The 20,672-nt window shown below is 38.4% G+C and overlaps 1 long non-coding RNA gene across 1 annotated transcript in view; it reads left to right on the plus strand.

Moving 5' to 3' along the window:
* Positions 1-423: 423 nt before the first annotated feature.
* Positions 424-20,672, plus strand: part of LOC139726182 (uncharacterized) — a 72,876-nt gene continuing 52,627 nt past the window's right edge. The window contains exon 1 of the long non-coding RNA XR_011710589.1: positions 424-863. This is a non-coding gene — a long non-coding RNA (uncharacterized lncRNA). The remainder of the gene's footprint in view (positions 864-20,672) is intronic.

Here is a 20,672-nt window from a genome sequence, read left to right on the forward strand (position 1 = left end):
CACCTAGGTACATATTCAAACCTAAGGCTTTCTTTGAATATTTTGATTATATCATTTCTGATTACATATTGAAGACACAAATTTACTTCAATAAAAAAGTATATATATCAAGGGCAGATCTAGGTGACGCCAAGTCATGTCATAAATTTCAGGGTTGTCACGCATGAACGAACATGGTTACATGAAAAGGGGTTCATTGTTTGTTTGTCTATAACTGTGCGTGAATATAGTTGCCCCACCCATATCGAAACTTTTCTCCCTTCACTTTCGCGTATACTTGAAGTAGTTGTACTAGTACTAGTATTACAAAAGACTGAAACTTGGTTGTCAGTGGATTTTGGTTGGTTGAGCGCGGATAAACACTGTCGCGTGTGCCTTTGCTCATCTGTAATATTCATTCCCACCGAGCATCGTATGCATTGATGCAACGCTGAAGCTTACACGCAAGGCTGGGCAAATTCAGAAGCCTACGTTGAGGAAACTACTGGGGCCGTATCATCACGTAGTAGTGCGTAGGTGCATGGGTACCGCACGGCACCGGGTGTCCTTATGGTGCGCGTCTGATAGCTCCACAGAGTGCAATGGCACATTATAAACACAATAGTTAGTTCCTCATTTCTAACACTACAGTCACAGATGCTAGTAGTAGCACGATATGCGGGGCGAGTATTCTGTGCTAACTTCCGGGTAATGAAAATGTCGTAAACGTATGGACTTTTCGAAGAGCGATATTTAACGTATCAAGGATCAAAAGTCCTCTATCTGCTTGGACATCCTGACCATAGTAATATTGCCTTGGATACGTGGAATTACGACAATGGAGTGACATCTCTCATATTTCGCTTCGTGTATTTCTATGGGAGGTAAGTGACGTGATGGAAGTAACATATATTTCAACGCATGGGACTATTATATGACATCGAGCAGATTGAGATTTTTTAAGCGGTAGGTTACCCTATGTTGGAGGCGATACTTGTCTGTGTATTAAGGTAGAAAAGAGTCTGGTTACATGAAATAAATTAACTTTTTAATTGGTACAGTAGCAAAACGAATTATCCACTCGAAAAGCAAATGTGTATAAAGTTTAGATAGACTAGTTAATAGAGTGGTCTAAATCAACAATTCAGACTATTTTGGTGTAACTTTCTGTAAATTGTTAAGTTGTATCCTATCATACGTAAACGTTAGAGGTAAACGACACTGAGATATACTTCAAGACTAGATGTAGAGTCGTCATCCCTGTTTGCGACAGGGTGCCTATTTATTTGTGGCAGGGGTCATTTCATTCGTTGATGAAAAGGCCCAATCAGTTCCAAGGAGTACTCTCCTCACTTCCCATGACATTTGCGATCGTATGCGAGTAACTCCCACTATCAATCATTCATTCTACTTTCTAGACTAAAACAGTGCCAGTGGGACTCACAAACAGGTATAATTATTCTAATTACCCTGAGTCTCTGTGTTTTCAATCATATGTTGTACATGTACAGTCACAGTTTCTTTAGGTAGGCCTATATGCAATATGCCTATAGATGGCTTCTTAAGTCAACACAACCATATGGAGGGTCATGACTGATATTGAAGAACTGTATTTGAAACTCTTATCTTTAGTGTGGTATGTGGAAGAAATCATTGGGATTAAAAAGAAAATATTTAGAAATATTACTATCAAGTATGCAGTCCCCCCCCCCCCCCCCCTTTAAAAAAAAATGCAATTTCTTTCTGCAGGTTGTTGTGGGAATATATCTGTGGATGTGCAAATGGTTCAAAAAATGATGAAAAAAAAATAATTGCCATTGCAATGGCTGGCTCAGTGAGAGGGCCAATAATAAACCCACCCACTGCACCCCAATTTATGCAATTAAATCGGCACAGGACTTTTCATTTAGGTTGTTAGTGAGGGTTTTGAAAACTGTGTTGTGTACTTTTATTCCACCTACAATTGATTGTAGATTTTGATATCAGGCTCCAAATGAGACTTTGTATGGGCAGAAAGTTCTATTTAAACTGAATTCTGGAAATCTTGTGTAGTCATTTTTTTTTTAATACAGAAACTAGAGCCCAAGAACTTGCACATAAGCTGTACTGTAGCTATAAATCAGTAATCCACACTCAAACAATTTTAAAAGAATACCCTTTGATAAAGTCTGCGAATTAGTATGAACATGTCATACTGTACATTTCCTAATTGTTATCTTTTGTAATGTAACTGCAGAAAAAGTGATTATATACAGGCAGTATGCTTGAAATGTAAATATACATTGTATGTATCGGTCTCCTTCTTTGCATAACCTGCAATTTGGTACCTTGAATAATGGGGGTGTTGCAAGAAAGTTGCAATCAATTGCAAATAATTGCTAATTTTGAAACAACCATTCTGATTGGCTCAGAGTCTGCCCTTTGAAGAAGACATGCATGCAACAATGATTCTGATTGGCCAGTGACAATCAGTTGCAAGTTGCAATCTTTCTTGCAACAAAGCTTGGTTGTAACGTGTAGCAGCAAATTGACATTCAGGTCATGCTTTGGTCACCAACCAAGTCATTTTCTAGATAAATAGAGTTTGTATCCACTTCACATCAGTCTGAACAATTTCCATTTTCTACAATACATGCTGTGTTTTATTAGACCATAGTCTATATGTATTGTCATTACTATTGAATGACCCCCTGTAATAACATAATCAGTCTCTTGAACAAAGAGGCAGAGCAGACTATGTTCTTTGTAATTGATCATTTGATTTAATGTTTTATGTGCTTTGCCGGGACTAGATGTGACAACAAATTCCTCTCTGTAACTCGTCTTCTAATAAGTGCATATCTGATGTCTTGTAAAATCATTATTTATCAATGTCAAGCATTATTACTATCATATGGGGGATAAATCTTCAAATGGGTTAGTTGCATATTGTTAGTGTTTGAGAAAGGAAGTAACTCACAATTCATACATTATTCAAGGGCTGTGTTGCAGCGAGAGTACAGTGTACACACAGGTTTAGAAGAGCTGCTCTTAGTCCTGCTGCCAATGTACAGGAAGCAAGTACAAAATGCTACATGATATAGTCACAGGGTTCGATGGATTGTATAGTTACATTAACTCATCCTCATGGAATATTCATGTAGTAGGTGGGAATACAATGTGTATGAAATACCAACATTTATGTATTTACTGATACACACATGTATAATTACATGTACTTTGTACAATATAGAAGAACTAATGAAATTCAAAGCCATTGAGAAAATTGTTTGCTGAAACAAGAAAGTCTATGGTTTTTATTTTACCCTTTTTATTTGTGTTAACAATTGAAATTGATGCTGAATGTGATTACATTTCGTGAATCTACCAGGGTATTCAGGTCCTGATCATAATGTAATATTGCTGCAGGAATTGCCACCTTGTTCTCATTTTAATTTGGCAACTCTGAATTGATTGTGTGTTTTATGTTGGAAAGAGATTCAATTGAACTGTTCAAATTCATTAAAATCTTCACAAATTCAGAAGAAATATATAGAAATTTACCAGTTGGATAGAGAAATGTTATAAAAAAGTTAAAGATCTTTAAACTTGTGCATGCAATTTAGGGATCATGTAAAAAGAGGGATTTAGGGTCCTTTAATAATTCTGTAGCCTAAACAAAACATACTGTACAGTACATACTTTATAAACAGTGGCATAACTTATGACCACAGTATGGTACAAATGCAATGAATGAATATTTCATACTACCCTTGGAAACACCAAGAATGAATGCTAAAAGATCATGATTACAAGTTACAACAGTTACACCAATCCATAGAAATGTTGTGTTTCCTGTGACCTGGTTAATTGAAATCTAGATTTAAAACAGTCCTAGTGATACTTGTCTTTAACTTCTTTAAGACTGCTGTCTCCAAATGCCAAGTTGACATTTTGCACAAACACATCATCTTCGGCAGTGACAGAGTTAAACACTAATTTAGAACCTGACTACTTTAGAATTAATGACTAAAAATGTACATATTTGTCTTTTATTTGAGAGTTCTCAGACCAGATGATTTTCTCCTTTTTTTTTGGGGGGGGGGGGGGTGGAGAATGGCATCTAGAATCAGTCAGATGTTGTCATGTTTACTTTTAAAATGTGAGAGCCTGTTAAAAAAGAATATAATCAAACCACTTGGTATCTTTTTTTTTGAGGGGGGGGGGGGGTGTTGTTACCAACTGACACCAAAACTTTCCAAATGAAGGTATCCGTATGTACAAAAAAATGTAGCTCGTAGGACTTTCTGGAATTTGTAACAGGTATATTAAACTACATGTATATATGTATATGAATTCAAACATTCATGTCAGTAATTGTAGCTACTGGTGATTATTTGTGTAGTAGTAGTAATGGTGTTTGATTATACATTTTGTATTGTTGCTGCTACAAGTTCAAATACACAACTGTACATGATTTACCTGTAGGATATTTATAGTAAAATCATTTTAGGCCTGCAGTGTGTACGTGCGAACTGGCAATTACTCTTACTTGTACACAGTTAACAATTAACCTGAGCACTCTCAAAACTGCACACTGTAAATATACACATTGTATTCAAGCTTGATTATGGGCAAGTCCAAGATAATGCGCACGTTACGTATGGGACATTCAGAGACTTTTATGACCTGAAAAATAGTGTTAATGGCCTTTGATCATATTGAACTTCATCATGGTGATTGATATCTAGGAGAAGTATAAACATGTAAAAAATTGAGAAAAATGACCTTGACAATTATATTCTAGAAGAGAAAATATGTGCCGTTACGTATGGGACCAGAAAACTTTTTGTTTTTTTTTAACATTTTTTTCAACCTCAAAACTCTCTGAAAGTATTTCATTCTACAACTTGTAACTCACTGTGATGAAAGTCACAACACTCAAGATTATCACAGGTAAGTTTCATGTCATTAGGCAAAAAGCTCTAATTACAGGTTCTAATTAAAGACAGACATGACGTGTTACGTATGGGACAGTTACGTATGGGACAGTTTGTCCCCCATTCATTTAGTGTGTGAAGAACCATGTTTATGGGTATTTTGCATAATTTTTGTAGTAAAATCAGTTGAAACTACTCAAATACTGATACAGATTGTCAAGGAAACATTATTCCCCGAATATTCACCATCATAATAATATTCAATCATATTTTTGTATTCTTATGACCAACCTGAGTATGCATGCCCTTTGTCCCCCATTCGTTTAGTGTGTGGAGAACCAAGTTTATATGGGTATTTTGCAAAATTATTTTGCAAAATACCCATAAACAAATTTTTGTATAATCATTGAGGTAGAATCAGTTGAAATTACTCAAATGCTATTCCAGATTGACAAGGGAACAATATTCCCCATATATTTACCATCATAATCATATTTAATCATATTGTAATATAACCGGATTTCTCCAGTTACTGTGGGATCTTTATTGGGTATGTTCGCGGACACCTCACTCGGACTCACAACGATCACATCATATCGCATCATCACGTAGAGAAAGCATCAATAATTCACCGAGAAGACAATCGAAGTGCGTGCGAAGAAGAACTTTATTACCGTACTCGCCAATCCGGCTACCCGTCAGGACCAGTCGCCTGACACGATGCACCACTGTATCGCCGCACGAATGGCCGATACACACAGCGTTACAAGACTTTAGTGTACAATACACTACAAAACCACGGGGGGACTCTGCGGACACGTCCGCCCCCGACGAGCGTCAGCTCACCACTCCTCGCTCCTTCTACCCGAGCGAGAGTATAACCACGTGCGACCCGTGACCCCCATCGAAACTCATACGGTCATGGGGTCACCGCACGCCCCCTACGTCCTAACCAGACGTACCAGAGACACCAACTTCAGTGCTCTCACCTCATTTCATTACACAGCCCCTCCCTAAGACTAGTCAGTCCCTTGACTAGGGCAACTCGGGCTTTACATAAATAATGAAATGACCGAAACCGGATACTACAATCCCGTATCCCACACAAACAGAAACATAAACAATAAACGCTAGAACAACATTTTTACGTAAACTTCACAGATTAGCGTAAGCACATTTACCTATTCTTACACGCTAAAACAACCAAGTGTATGACAAACATACGCGAAACACTGTCTCGCAACTTTGCATTTACATGTATTTACATAACTTAATAAACACACACAAAAAGATGTGAAAACCGCATCATTACTAAACAAGCGAGGCGTTCATCACTACGCATCATTGTCTCCCGCCTTGCTTAAACAACGAACGCAGAAGTTACCTTTCAAAAGTATAGCTTTTCCGATAGTTTACATTGTATTTACACGTATTTACACACACACACAAAATAAACAAAGCTCTCTTAATAGCAGTCCACATTTTAAAGACAAATAGAACACTGTAGCGTCATAAGTCGTTGCGCCTTCCGCTAGGGGTTCCCGTCCTGCACTCCAACCATAGCGTCTCCGGAAAATTCCTTGCGCCGTCCCACTTGGTGTATCCTTATCGTAAGTCATCTCGCAGACCACATGACAGATATGACAATACGTCACTGCTGGTTCAACCTGTCGAGGTAGCACATGGCGTTGCAGGTATGGTGCACATATTGCAGGTATCCCGCAGTTTCCTGCATTATATACATTAAGTTGCGGCTGTACACGAGTCACTACAATCACCTGGCGCTCTACCCAGCATCCCTGATACGAGTCATCGCATCGCTGAGGAGAGTTTCGCTTCCTTGGTTGATTGCGCCGGAGATCAGTATGGAAAACGTCGGAGAAATGGATTCATCTTTGCCGGTGTGCAAATCGATAGGGTCAGACTCTGGTCGAACGTCTCCAGCTTCGTTGAGGAACTTCCGAGATGCATGGTGCCAGGAGGGCATGACGATCCAGCTCCTGCAAAGGAGCATCAATACCTCCACCAACCTCGATCAAAGACTGTAACAACGGCTCACCAAAGCACTGTTTCATTCGAGCCAGGTGCATAAAGCTTTTCTTTCCGATGTTTTCTCTTGTGTTCGGCAGGTCACGTCCGACAACCTTCCTACAACCAGGAACGGACCTTGTCATTTCCGTTGTCATGATGTGTAGCAACGCAGAATTGCATTAAAATGCACCAGGAACAGAGTTTCGGTCTGATCGTGAAAACATGCATGTGCACGCATAGCAGGCATTCGATTTGAAGGCACTACTAACGACACTGCAGGCATAGCAGGCATTCAATGTGAAGGCACCGCTGGCACTACAGGCGCTACTATTTCTTCTTGACGAGTAGGGTCCTACTGTATTTTCTTCCGGCGCAGACTTCTGCCTCTCATACGACTTCAACTTCATGATGTCGGTATTGAAAGATGAACTTGCAGGCATACCGGGCATTCAATTTGAAGGCACCGCTGACACTGCATGCGCTAAAGGGGTCCTCTTGACAGGCGCTATTCTCTCTTTATCTTCTCCAGGCTGCGTAAAGTCTAAAACAATACAGGCGCCTTCGCCGGCAAGCGCCTTTCCCCTGCAGGCGCCTTCGCTCGCAGGCGCTTTTCCCCTGCAGGCGCCTTCGCTCACAGGCGCCTTTCCCCTGCAGGCGCTAGGCGCCTCCGCCTGCAGGCGTCCTTCACTGCAGGCGCCCTCCCCTGCAGGCGCCTTTCCCCTGCAGGAGCCCTTCAACTTCAACTGCAGGCGTCTTTCACCTGCAGGCGTCTTTCACCTGCAGGACGAAATATACGTAAGATGTATTTACTGATCCAGCCTCACCCTGCAGGCAATGAAAAGTATAGTAGGCATTCGTAACGAGGGCACTACTATAGCACTGCAGGATAAATCCTCTCTCCTCTAATTTATTAATGCAAAACAATTTTACATTAACATGATTTAGCAGTCACCTGGTCCACGAAACCCATCCCGACGCTGCCACCAATGTAATATAACCGGATTTCTCCAGTTACTGTGGGATCTTTATTGGGTATGTTCGCGGACACCTCACTCGGACTCACAACGATCACATCATATCGCATCATCACGTAGAGAAAGCATCAATAATTCACCGAGAAGACAATCGAAGTGCGTGCGAAGAAGAACTTTATTACCGTACTCGCCAATCCGGCTACCCGTCAGGACCAGTCGCCTGACACGATGCACCACTGTATCGCCGCACGAATGGCCGATACACACAGCGTTACAAGACTTTAGTGTACAATACACTACAAAACCACGGGGGGACTCTGCGGACACGTCCGCCCCCGACGAGCGTCAGCTCACCACTCCTCGCTCCTTCTACCCGAGCGAGAGTATAACCACGTGCGACCCGTGACCCCCATCGAAACTCATACGGTCATGGGGTCACCGCACGCCCCCTACGTCCTAACCAGACGTACCAGAGACACCAACTTCAGTGCTCTCACCTCATTTCATTACAATATTCTATATTTTTTATGACCAACCTGAGTATGTATGCCCTATTTTTATCAGGATAGTTACTACTGAAACATTGAATAGTTTAAAGTGTTTACTTCCATTGATGAAGGGCAGTTTGCCATTTAGTTTCAATAAAAAATGACTTGACACAAGAAATATTAATCTTAATAAATAAGCAATACCTGCTGCGTGGAACCCCAGTGATCGAGTAGATATATGATGTCTGTCTAGCGGTCAGGTCATTGATTCGAGTCACACCTCAGTATGTATACCCATGAATTTTGTCATGGCTACTATTGAAACTGAATAAGGACAATTTGTGTATCACTTGCAATAAAAAGGAATCATTTTACTTTATATATTTTTTTGTATATATCACAACCATTTCAAATTGGATCTCCGTCACATAAACTTTGAATTCCTCTAGTCTTAGGATTGTATGCTCTTTAGTAATTCATATAATTGGTTTCCAATCATCTCATTAAATGTTGAAAATTGAATCCCCATTTCTACAAAAACTATACCATCCCTTTAATGCTGATTTTTCACTTTGTATTTTGCCATTTTCCCCTCCCCCTTTCTGAAAATTGTTCAGTCAAGTACATTGTTTCAAGTGTCTAAAACTCAAAAAATAGCTACAATGTTGGGATGATTTCTTCAGGATGAATACATGTACCATTTGTGTTCTGAGAGACCTTCCCAGCTAGCTACATGCATTCACATGCAATATGTATGAGGATGTCCCATACGTAACACATTTGTCCCATACGTAACATTATTTCAATGCCCAATAGAACATATTTCTTTTACTTTTTTTTCTTTTTTCTATGGTATTTAATTTCTCTAAACAATAAATTAGAACTTTCCAAAAGGGCATTAAAATATCCTTAGCAATTTCAGAAAAAACCTAAAAAAATGACCTCAATTTGTTACGTATGGGACATCTCATGATAGGACACGAGCTAATTTGCATAATAATTTGCATAATCCCTAAATTTTTATACCAAGTTAAACTATTTGATGAACTTCTTATGTCCACATATTAATCAAATATCATTTGTTTTCTTTTGAATTAATATGAATTTTTATAAATGTCCCATACGTAACGCTGTGTTTCACATTTATGCAAATGAAGCCCTTGAAATTTGCATAAACTTACATAATATCATTTTTTCTTCCATGGAAATCAAAACTTCAACTCATAAGCTTCAAAATGATACCAAACATGTCAATATTGAGCAAGGATGAAATTTTGCCTTCTGAGGGGACCTTATCTTGGACTTGCCCACATATATACAAATGTGTATATTTTGCACGCACCATTAAAGGTGGCTAGCTTAGAACCATTTAAAGAGTGTACAAATCAATGTATAGCAGAGATATACTAGAAGAAGGAAAAGTTTTGAGTAAAGATATAAATCACAGTATGAACAAGATGGATACTATTTGTGACAGTGCACCTCAAAACGAACATAAAGTCGCACACACTGATTTTGCGTGAGGACTGAAAATAAGTGAAATGGGTCAACCTAGCCGAACTTGACTTTTTCATATTTTCTGAAAGAGCGGGTCTTCTTTTACATTATGCTCAAATTTGGTATCATAAAACGGGCAGGAAAGTGTGTTTTTTTAGCAGTTTATCTCGAACATTTTTGGTAGAATAGTGTGATTAGGTGTGTCTTTAGAATCCCTTTTTCATCTCTGGAAAACCTTGTCCATACTCTTCACTTTCAACTCTAATAACTTTTGAGAGGATAGTGCTACTACTTGGAAAGTTGGCACTAATTATGGACAGAATGTGTTAATGAGGCATGCCTAATTTCATTTTAATCTGATAATCCCTTGATTGTTGTTACTCTGGTGGTTTACTTCCTGTTTTTTGTCCCATTCATCGCACAGCCAGCACGGTTTGATAAAGATTAAGCGCTTGAATAGACACTGTACTTCAGAGCCTCTTTTCTCAGTTCACACTTTTCCTGAGTTTGTGCTTTCTTTCCAATATTTAGATAGGTTAAGAGAGTCCATTTGGTTTGAGTTATACATCATTTTAAAGCTTAAAGTCTGCTCTTTCAGAATATGGTCTTAACTAAAAATTCATGTCTGGCGACTTTTTGTTTGTTTTGAGGTGCAGGGTCACATTTGATCTGAAACACCTACGTGACAGTGTAAGCTGTTCCAATCCTGTATAATTCTGTGGTACAAAGAGTATCCACATTAAGTGGACCGGATGTTCTGTGCTAAGGTAGAATATACTGCAAGGTTGGATGACTGTAGAACAGCGTGTAGATCTATTCTGGCCGGTATGATTACATCCTAAAATCTAGTGTCTGTGAGATGATCTAACCAGGAAATAACAGTTCCCCATTTAAAGGTTCCAACTCTCTATCTACTTTTTTTTGTTGCCCTCTTATTGTGAAGCAAAGTGTGTGTCTGTGAACAAAGATAATTACCTCCGCCAAGGGAGGAGGTTATGTTTTCGTTACCGTTGGTTTGTTCGTTTGTTCCTTTGTCTGTGTGCAAAATAACTCAAAAAGTAGTTAACGGATTGGGATGAAACTTGCAGGAAAGGTTGAGAATGACATAAGTACCAAACGATTAACTTTTGGCAGTGGTTTGAGAATTTTTGGGGAATTTATTAAGGATTTTTGACATTTTGGCAGGCAGGGTCAATGAACTTGGGAGTTCAGGCTGCGCGTGTATTTGAGGTTTGCCTGTGCGCACTAAAGTGCGTGCTCTAGTTTTTGCTTGGGTGAGGCGCGCCGTGCAGCTGAGGGTTTATGACGTATAAAGGCTTCTATATTGGGAAATCTGGCAACTTTGAGCACACAATGCATATGGGTGGAAATCACTGATATCTCTACGGAAGAACAAGATCAGTGGTGAAAATGATTTGCATGCTTGGCGGAGGTCTGCGCTCTCAGAGTACTTTTCTAGTTTGATATTACAGTATTAAAGCAGTCTGCATATTTGTATGGATTACAAACACAAAACTTAAGCTCAAACTATACTAGATAAGAACCCCCAGTTATTTCTATTGTATTAACTTTCTACATGCATGCTTGCATGGTTCCAAGTCATGGAAAGTCAGTTCCACACTCTGTAGTTGGGTACACTTTAAAGAAATTTGTGGTGGCAAATGTAATGTCGATTGAAAGGTATTTTTGAGATTAGGACAGGGAGCTGTCATTATGAACATTCATGACTTCTGTTTATACCCTATGACTATAAACCAAAAAAAAATGAAGAATGAATGAGAATTACCACCTATAATGAAATTCTCCACCATGCTCAAGTGTACTAGAATATACTGTATGTGAAAAAAAAATAGATTTGAGAAATAATACAGTTTTATCAAAGTCAAGCATTAAATAAGGAAGCTATGATTTTTTTTTTTTTTTAGTTTTACATGTTTTCATGAAATACCAGCAGAGTGGAAGAGGCAATTAAATAATCACCTTACAACTCTGCCTTTGGTATAATCATGTATTCTAATATTTTAAATTATGTTTTTGGTGGATGACTTTACTCACTCCAACTTCTGGGGGATGATGGAAGGGGGACATGAAAAAAAAATCAACTGCAGAGGTGATGCTTTCACTGCATCAAATTCTTAAATTTAGATTTTTGTTTTAATCATTTTTGTTTTCTATTTGAGCTAATGGCTGACTTCGCTCAAGTTCTAAAACATTTATTATCGTGTAGAAACAGAAACAATCATTTTTATGAAGGCAGGCTTTCAGAACGTAGCAACCATTGTTTAACTGTATCCTTCGCTTGAGATGGATCAGGTTGAGCAACAACAAAAACAAGCAGAACAATATCCAGATTTGTAAAATGAAAGCTTCTGAGTAGGATGTTGTGCGGTTCTAACAATTAGTTGTTAACGCAGCTTTCATTTTTCGAAGCTATTCATTTGATAGAGAGTGTTAAAACAGTATTTAGTTTTGGTTTCAACAGGATCTTCCTTTCATGTTTTGCATGCTCCATATAGGGAAAAGAAAACAATCCTTTTGTGATTTTCAATGTTTTTGGCTTTGCAAGCAATTGTCACTCTTTTGTTGTTGTTGTTCCACATTACTTGTTCAGAAGAGCTTCTAGTTGGATGAAATTCTTCTTTCAGCAAGAGAAAATTAAAGATTTTTTTTTTCCCTCGCTGCCTAACCTGTAAAACAACAGTGTAGTTCAAGAGGACATTTGATGCGTGCTATCAAATTTCTGATGAAGAGCTGGAGGCTTTTTAAAAGAGGATTAAATGACACCCAGGAAAGCATATGCTATGGGATTTTTTTTTTTCATCCAAAATATGTGGAGTTAGTTTGTACAGATATACATGTGTATTAGTCATGTCAGTAAAGTTCAAAGGAAAACTGGATAATCCATTCTAAGTTATACAGGTTTGTAAACTTTTGTTTTAATCCATATTATGTGCTGGATCACTGGATAATATAAAGACTACATAATTATATTCTTGTTGTTACATTAAGGCAGCAATCTAAAGAATACATGAAGAGAATTCAGCACATTTTCTTTTTTTAAGCATAATGAAATAGCACTTGGCTTACCTCTTTCAAAAGGCAGGTGGAATGATATATTACCTTAAACATACATTTTAGTAACAAGTTGAAGAAATTTTTCTGTCTGGAAGCCTTATTATATTTTCTTTATATCATCTTTCACAGTGGTATTCCCACATGTTCAAGGCAATTTCCTCATTATGTCAAGAGAAGGGAACATATTTACTCTGACCAGATGACATGAATTCTATATTTAAATAGCAAATGGTTTCACAGTTGGGATAAAGTATCCTGTATTTTGATTCAAGGCCTTTGTTTGACATTATCCATAATTAGTGTGATATGGAAGGTCAAGATGTGTACAAAAGACATGATATGATATGATATTCGTATGGCAAACTTCCTTGTGTCATGAAATAGGCTCCTGTTTTATGTCAGGGTCATGTTCAGTGAAAATTTTGCTGGTACCATAAAGATGTTCGCATACAACTTGTGTACATAGATACAAGGTCTCTGCTTCATTGTGTAAGTAGATTATTCAAACTTAAAACACCTGTTTTTCATGAACCTGGTGAGTATGATTTCGCAAACATAATGTCGAACATTGCACTGCTTTAATCTTAAAATTTCTCCTCTGGAGAGTGTGAAATGCATGTTATTGTAATAAAATATACCGGGTACAGTATAGTGACTATGTGCCGTCTAACCGGTGCCAAGCAATGCATAATATTAGTTTTCAGCTCCGCAATTCCGATTGCACACTTGAAGAAATTACTGTCAATAATATGTTTCTTCTGTTGAGTGAATGAGGTTGAATATTTCGAGGTCTCAAAGCCGCCTTCTTCTTCATGGGTTAATTGTTTTGGGTGGAACCTTTACAAAATCATGCATGCTGTTTTGAAAGACTGCTGTTGTAATCTTGCTACTGTGACATATGCTCGTAATCAAATCCTCACTAAAGACCCCCCTTATTTCAACGGTATGAATAAACAATGTAAAAGGGAATAATTACATCCTTCACATCAAATTGTTTTAAAATTGGCGCAAATAGCATCAATGACGTCTTTAAATGGAGTGGTTAGAGATTCTAATAATTTTGACAGAAATAGATACATGTAAGTGTGTACCACTGTATACTTTGTTCAGACCAGGTTTGATGATGTGTACAATGTAGGTGATGACGAAGGGTGCGTTTATAGCAAATCAATTCACTTCTGGTGCAGAAGTAACATTTCCTAACAGCTTTCAGGGAGTTTTGGGCAGTTGATAAATGCAAAGCTGTTTTGATTACGGGGTTAGATACCGAGCTTCTGAAACACATTATGATCATAAATGCATATTAGCCAGAAACGTGTTTCTGTAGAGTTGATAAATGCAAAGTTGTTTTGAAACGCATTTATAGCTCAGATCTGCCCATGCCAACCACTGCCAACTACACATTTCTGCTCCTCAGGTCAAGCTGCGCAATGGATCTGTGCAGTGACGAGGCCTCCCAATCGACTCACGACAGAGTTGATATCAAAACACATCACTGTGATCTTAAAGCCATTTGCAAACATGTTTTGAGAGTTGGTATTGAAATGCCTTTCAAACATGGGAAAGTTGGTAAACGCAACCTTTGTCACCTTGTGTAATTTGCGTCATAGAGCTTTGATCGCTTGCACTGTTTCAGAAAAAAAAAAAAGAATACATACATTTGTTAAACTTCAGTAATTTTAAGCATTCATAACTTTCTCTTTCTTTCTTTCTTTTTTTGTTTGGTGTGAGTCAACTATGACGTGGAATGAAATTTCCCCAATCTTAAGATAGTTTGAAAAGAATCACTTTGACCTATACATGTGTTGTTACATTCATGACAATTAATGTCGCTTTTGTCTTTGCATGCGGCACCTTTAACCAGCTCTCTAGCTATCGTATCCTCATATTATGCAGTTTTCACATCCAACCCTTTACAGTATCCGCCCAGATGAGCTTTGTGAGGTCTTCTTTCATACTTCATGCTTTTATTATAGGGCAGGCATAGCTTTTATCCTAATATCTATGTCGGTGTCACATAGTCTGTACTTGAGCTTTGAACAGGTGGAGATACTCTTCCTATACGACATAGTTGCCAAAGGGCGGCTCTGTCGTGTGATAATATGTTTGTGCACAAGTTTGCACATATTTACCTCCGCCAAGGGAGGAGGTTATGTTTTCGTTACCTTTGGTTTATTAGTTTGTCCGTGCGCAAAATAACTCAAAAAGTAGTCGACGGATTGGGATGAAACTTGCAGGAAAGGTTGAGGATGACACAAGTACCAAACGATTAACTTTTGGTAGTGATCCGAGAATTTTTTGGGAACTTATGAAGGATTTTTGATATTTTAGCAGGTAGGGTCAATGAACTTGGAGTTCAGGCTGCGCATATTTGAGGTTTGCCTGCGCGCACTAAAGTGCATGCTCTAGTTTATGCTGGGGTGAGGCGCGCCGTGCAGATGAGGGTTTATGACGTAACAAAGGCTTCTATATTGGGAAATCTGGCAACTTTCAGCACACAATTCAGTACGTATGGGTGGAAATCACTGATATCTCTACGGAAGAACAAGATCAGTGGTGAAAACGATTTGCATGCTGGCGGAGGTCTGCGCTCTCAGAGTGCTTTTCTAGTTTTCTCTGCAAAGAAAATATTGTATTCATGTGTTACACTCTCATATGCAACCATTTGTACATATCTCTTTGTGTGTGTTGTGAATCCATCCATTACATCCATTTGTTTGACATACCTCGTTATGCTGTCAAAGAGAATATACTGAAGTGTGCCAGTTAGTCTAGCTGCAAGGAAATTAATTATATTCTGTATTTTTTAGTTTAAAGTCAGGACTAAAATTGCTCATTTTGAATACTGAGGTGGCTGTTTTAACACTCAGCAATTTTGTGTATGTGTATGTGTGTGTGTGTGTGTGTGTGTGTGTGTGGTGATGTTATGACATAATATGTTGGGTACATTATGTAATAAATGTTGTTTAGCATTGATCAATACAATATATGGTTTATAGATCTATGTTAGGTAGTGTTATATTCACATGCTGTTCAATCCATTTCATGACCACTCACATGCAAGTTAATGTGTAATACTTTTATATATAGATATATCAGAACAATATACTCTGCATTATTTCTGTCCAGTATATTCTAAAGAGCTCTTCCCCACTATAAAAAGAAAGAATTCCTTCCAGAATTTCATTCATTATACCCCAGTGTCTTATGAATTGTATTGTGAGAATCTGTGCGTAAATTGATGTCAATAAGTAGAAAAAAGAACAAGCATAAAAAAATGAAAATAAGAAGACTTGAAACAGGACTAGTGTGTGAGTGCCATCCCGAGGCGTGCATCCAACAGAAGGTATTTGTGCTCAAACACACTTCCTTTTGTGGTTCCTGTTGAATTACACCAGACGAGGGTCATTTGTTTAGACATCCCATTCACATACAGCTTGAGATAGCAGTACATCCATTTCCTGCAGAGGTAGCAGCGTAGTGGGGTGTGTGCAGTCACTTTTCCCATAGATTCAGCAAGCATTTCAATCAGCTGCTTTTTAACCACACGTGACCAATGACAGTGCCAAAATTGTGTTCATGACACTACCCCGAGGAGTTTTGATAGACAGTAATCAATCAGACGTCTTTAACCGAAAGGAGAATTTAATTGCTCTGATTGCAAGTTACTCATGCATTAATGCTTTCATTTCGAATTCTCATATATAGGTTCTTATTCATCTGTGACAGCAATTATGTTCATAACACTGCTCCCTAATAGGTATGTTGTGTGAATTTTAGGTTTTGTTTGACTTCCTTGAAGATTTTTGTGATTGTCATTGTTCCTTGTCAAGATACTGTATATATATGCCATTAAGTCCAGATACCTCGTAAGTATAAACCCAGTATGCCACAATGTAATTATTGAATGGGATATGATTTATGGTTATGAAGGTTTGGATGTAGCATCTACAATGTGTATGTATTGCATACCTGCAAAATCTCCATGGTTCTTACAGGAGGCTCTCTGAAAAATGAACTGGTGTGCATTTCATAGTGTACTTGTACTTTGAAAAGAATACAGAAAGCCTCCCTCATTTGCGAATCAATAGGACTGATTGGGATGCTATAAGTCAGAACTTAACCCAGTCCTTGTCACAATTCCCTGAAAGTTGCTTGGAACCTTCCTGGTTTTGAAGTGTGAATAGTGACAGCACTACTTTCACTATCTGTCAGCCATTTAGTAGTTGTTGTTTTAAGGATTCTTTAAGCAATCCATGATTTTTTTTTTCATTTCATTACTTTTTTTTTTCAATAGATTGTGAGGTAATCTGGATTGTTTGTTAGTTCTATAATCTACAGATTCACAACTCTTCCCAGCCGTGTTCTGCTCGTTATCCGTACGCTCCCTAGTTTACCCGGATGCATGAAGACGTCGGTGGCTACTCCGACTCGTATTTGACATTGTTTCTACGTTGTGTGTGTGTGTGTGTTTGTGTGTGTGTGAATGTATTGTGTATTATATTCGCACGTGTGGACGGTACAACTAGATGATAGATCTACGGTAGATACGCGTACGCACCCCGTACGCGGTTTGCCCTTTGCACTTTTCCAGTCTCAAGCGCAGCTGCAGCCCTGTCGCCGCTCATGCATGTTCTATAGTACGTACAGAGTGTACATATTTGTAGGTAGAAACGATTCTACACAGGCCTGCTGCTAGTACACTATAGGGGTGACCGCATTCAGCGTCGTCTGGTCAGGCTATCTTACATCAGTAGTTTTGCTCGAATCGTGCAGAAAATTTCCCAGGAAAATCCTTTTTTCCGTCCCAGACCCGCAAAAGTATCGTGAAAGGTGAGCTGTATGGCTGGGAAATATCGGTACAATGATACCGAACATAAGAAACTTAGGGCCTACAAAATCTCGAAATCGTGTTGTGACCTACCTGTGCGTGGACAATTTGAGAAGCGATGTTTTTACGTGGACCGGCAGGCTGTGGCCCTCGGTTATAAACCGAGAAAACTCCTGAAACCAGATGCAATCCCGACCATTTGCTCATATGAGTTATAAAACAGAAACACCTCGAGCATCGACTTCGAAGAGAACCGAGGGAAAGAAGTCTAGAGAGGTAAGGAAAGTGGCTAGCTATGTTTAATTTACCGTGGGCCTGCAGCCGGGGTTGGACTGCAGTACAGTGCCACTGAGCTAGCTGCTGCCAGTGCCGACTGGACATGCACGGCAAAGTGGAGCGAAATCATATCCCTACGACCCCCTGTGTTTACCCTTCCCGGCTCACGTCATATTTTTTTTTTTTCGAGGAAAGGCGATTATCTGACTACTTACAGAAATATTGAGATACAAACAATATTTTCTTTGAAGAATTCGACTCTCTCATGCACAGGTTATCTTCGGTTTGAATGCCAAAATCGACTGGACGGAGTCGAGTGTACTGTGTATACATTGGTATGGTAAGGATTTGCGCGCGAGAGTGGTTTCTACGCTGAGAAGTATGCAACACGGACGGAAGCTAGAAAAGGACCGTGCCTATTTGATGTCAAGTTCATGGTATATTTGGTTTAAAAATACATATAAATTTATGTTAACAATATTAATTTTTCGTGAATTATATATATCTAAGCTTGAAATATTTTGTTTGAAATTATAAAACCACAAACTTTCACATTATATGATAAAATTGCAACTAATCATTTGAACACTTAAATTGGTTTTTAGAGGCACGGCTGTCAACTTGGTGAGTAGGGCATGCACTACGTAGCATCTTTTTGCCGGCTCTTACACGATCGCTTGCAGGAATTATTTTTCAAAAATCGCGTACGGAGACAATTTTTGATGTCCAAGCGCATAAATTGGTGAAAGTTTATATTTTTTACTCTTCTTAATTATCAGTACAGTGAAAATCTCAGGACTGCGTCCCTTTAATGTTTAGTGTGTGGTACGGTGAAGTTATAAATATGAGCTAGCATGATTTAAGGCATTCCTTTCGTAATCAACTTGGTAAAGCCAAGACATAATGATTATGACTGCAATATGTATCAATAATTCATGCATTAATATTGCGTGCCATAATACATAAACATTTAAAGATGAGGCGTGCAATCACCCCCCCCCCCCCCCACACACACACACACACACACGTACAAAGAATCTTCCAGGGAGAAACTTCAAGTTTAGTGCAGAGAGAAAAGTGTCTTGTTTCGTTTGTGGGACAAATTCAAAGGCATTCTAGAAGAGAAAGTGAGAGTTGCCTTCAAACCTGTGTGTCCCTGAGTGTCAGAATACATGTATAGACCGACAACAAAACAGAATATGATCGCTTTATTTTTATTAATATCGCACACGGTATGTGGGAAATTTGGAAACAAAGTCTGTCAGACAGTATAGTATCAACTGTCATGTAGTAGGACAGTCAGCTAATGAAAGTAGCTGTATGATATGACATATCTATCACGAGAGATGTTTAAAGGACAAGTCCACCTTCATATACATGTGGATTGAGTGAAGGCAAGAATATGAATAGTAGAACACATCAGTGAAAGTTTGGGGGAAATCGGACAATCCGTTCAAAAGTTATGAATTCTTAAAATATCTGCGCAGTCACTGCCGGATGAGAAGACTACTACCATGTGTGATGTCGCATGCGTACAACAATACAAGGAAAATAAAAAGAGAATTTCACAAAAATTTACTTTTTGAATGAAGTGCACATTTCTTTGACTCGTTACTGACATATGTTAATGGTAATATTATTTCCCCTGCCTTCGGAAAGAGAGACGTCAAGTGTTCTTTCGTTATACGAGAAAAATGGAAATATGTTGAATTTTCTTTATTCTTTCTTTATATTGTTGTACACATGTGACATCACAAGCTATAGTAGTCTTCTCATCCAGCCGTGACTGAGCAGAAACTTCAAAAATCCATTATTTTTTAATGGATTGTCCAATTTTCTGTAAACTCTCACTGATCTGTTCTATTACTGTATTCACTCAACCCACACGTCTATAAAGGTGAACTTGTCCTTTAATTGATGCCTTTAAAAAACTGTTAGCTCTTCCTTACTAAGATTATTTTCATGCCACTGTTTAACTCTGCCATACATACTATCATTTATCACCTGTTAACTGTTTTTTTTATTCCTGAGACAGTTATTGTTGCTGATTAATGGCTAAATAGAGTTTGGATGATGGGATGCTGTTTTAAGTATCACCTTACTATTCAGGGGAGTTGAGAAAGCAATATGATGTGGGTGCGAGAAATATGATCGATTATGACAACATATTGCTAATTGGTTTAGATTCACATATTTCCTACAAAGGTAACTGCAGTTTCAGATCCGTCAAAGCTATTTTCTCCATTGGAAAAGCTGTGTCTACATTGTCAGCAAATACTATCCTCCTGTTTGTTTCTTTGTTTTTTTTATATTTAAAGTTAGAAAATATTACGAAACCGTACTCATTGTAATCCTCATTGTTTGGTTGCTGTATACATCTGAATGATCAGCAGCACCAAAGCTATGTACACCATATACACATTGTATTCACCCATTGAAACGGTGATGCCACACTTGCATGATCATCATTTGGCCAAAAACACAAACAAACAAGTGAGTGAGCAAATTTAATGGGTGCTGTTCGTTATTCCGAAGGTTCGCTATTCCGAAGGTTCGTTATTCCGAAGGGTCGTTAATCCGAAACACGCAAATTCCCTATACC

Source organism: Diadema antillarum, unplaced genomic scaffold (assembly GCF_040938485.1).
Source record: "Diadema antillarum isolate AM-2024a unplaced genomic scaffold, OU_Dant_1.0 seq00000080_RagTag, whole genome shotgun sequence".
NCBI lineage: Eukaryota > Metazoa > Echinodermata > Echinoidea > Diadematoida > Diadematidae > Diadema > Diadema antillarum.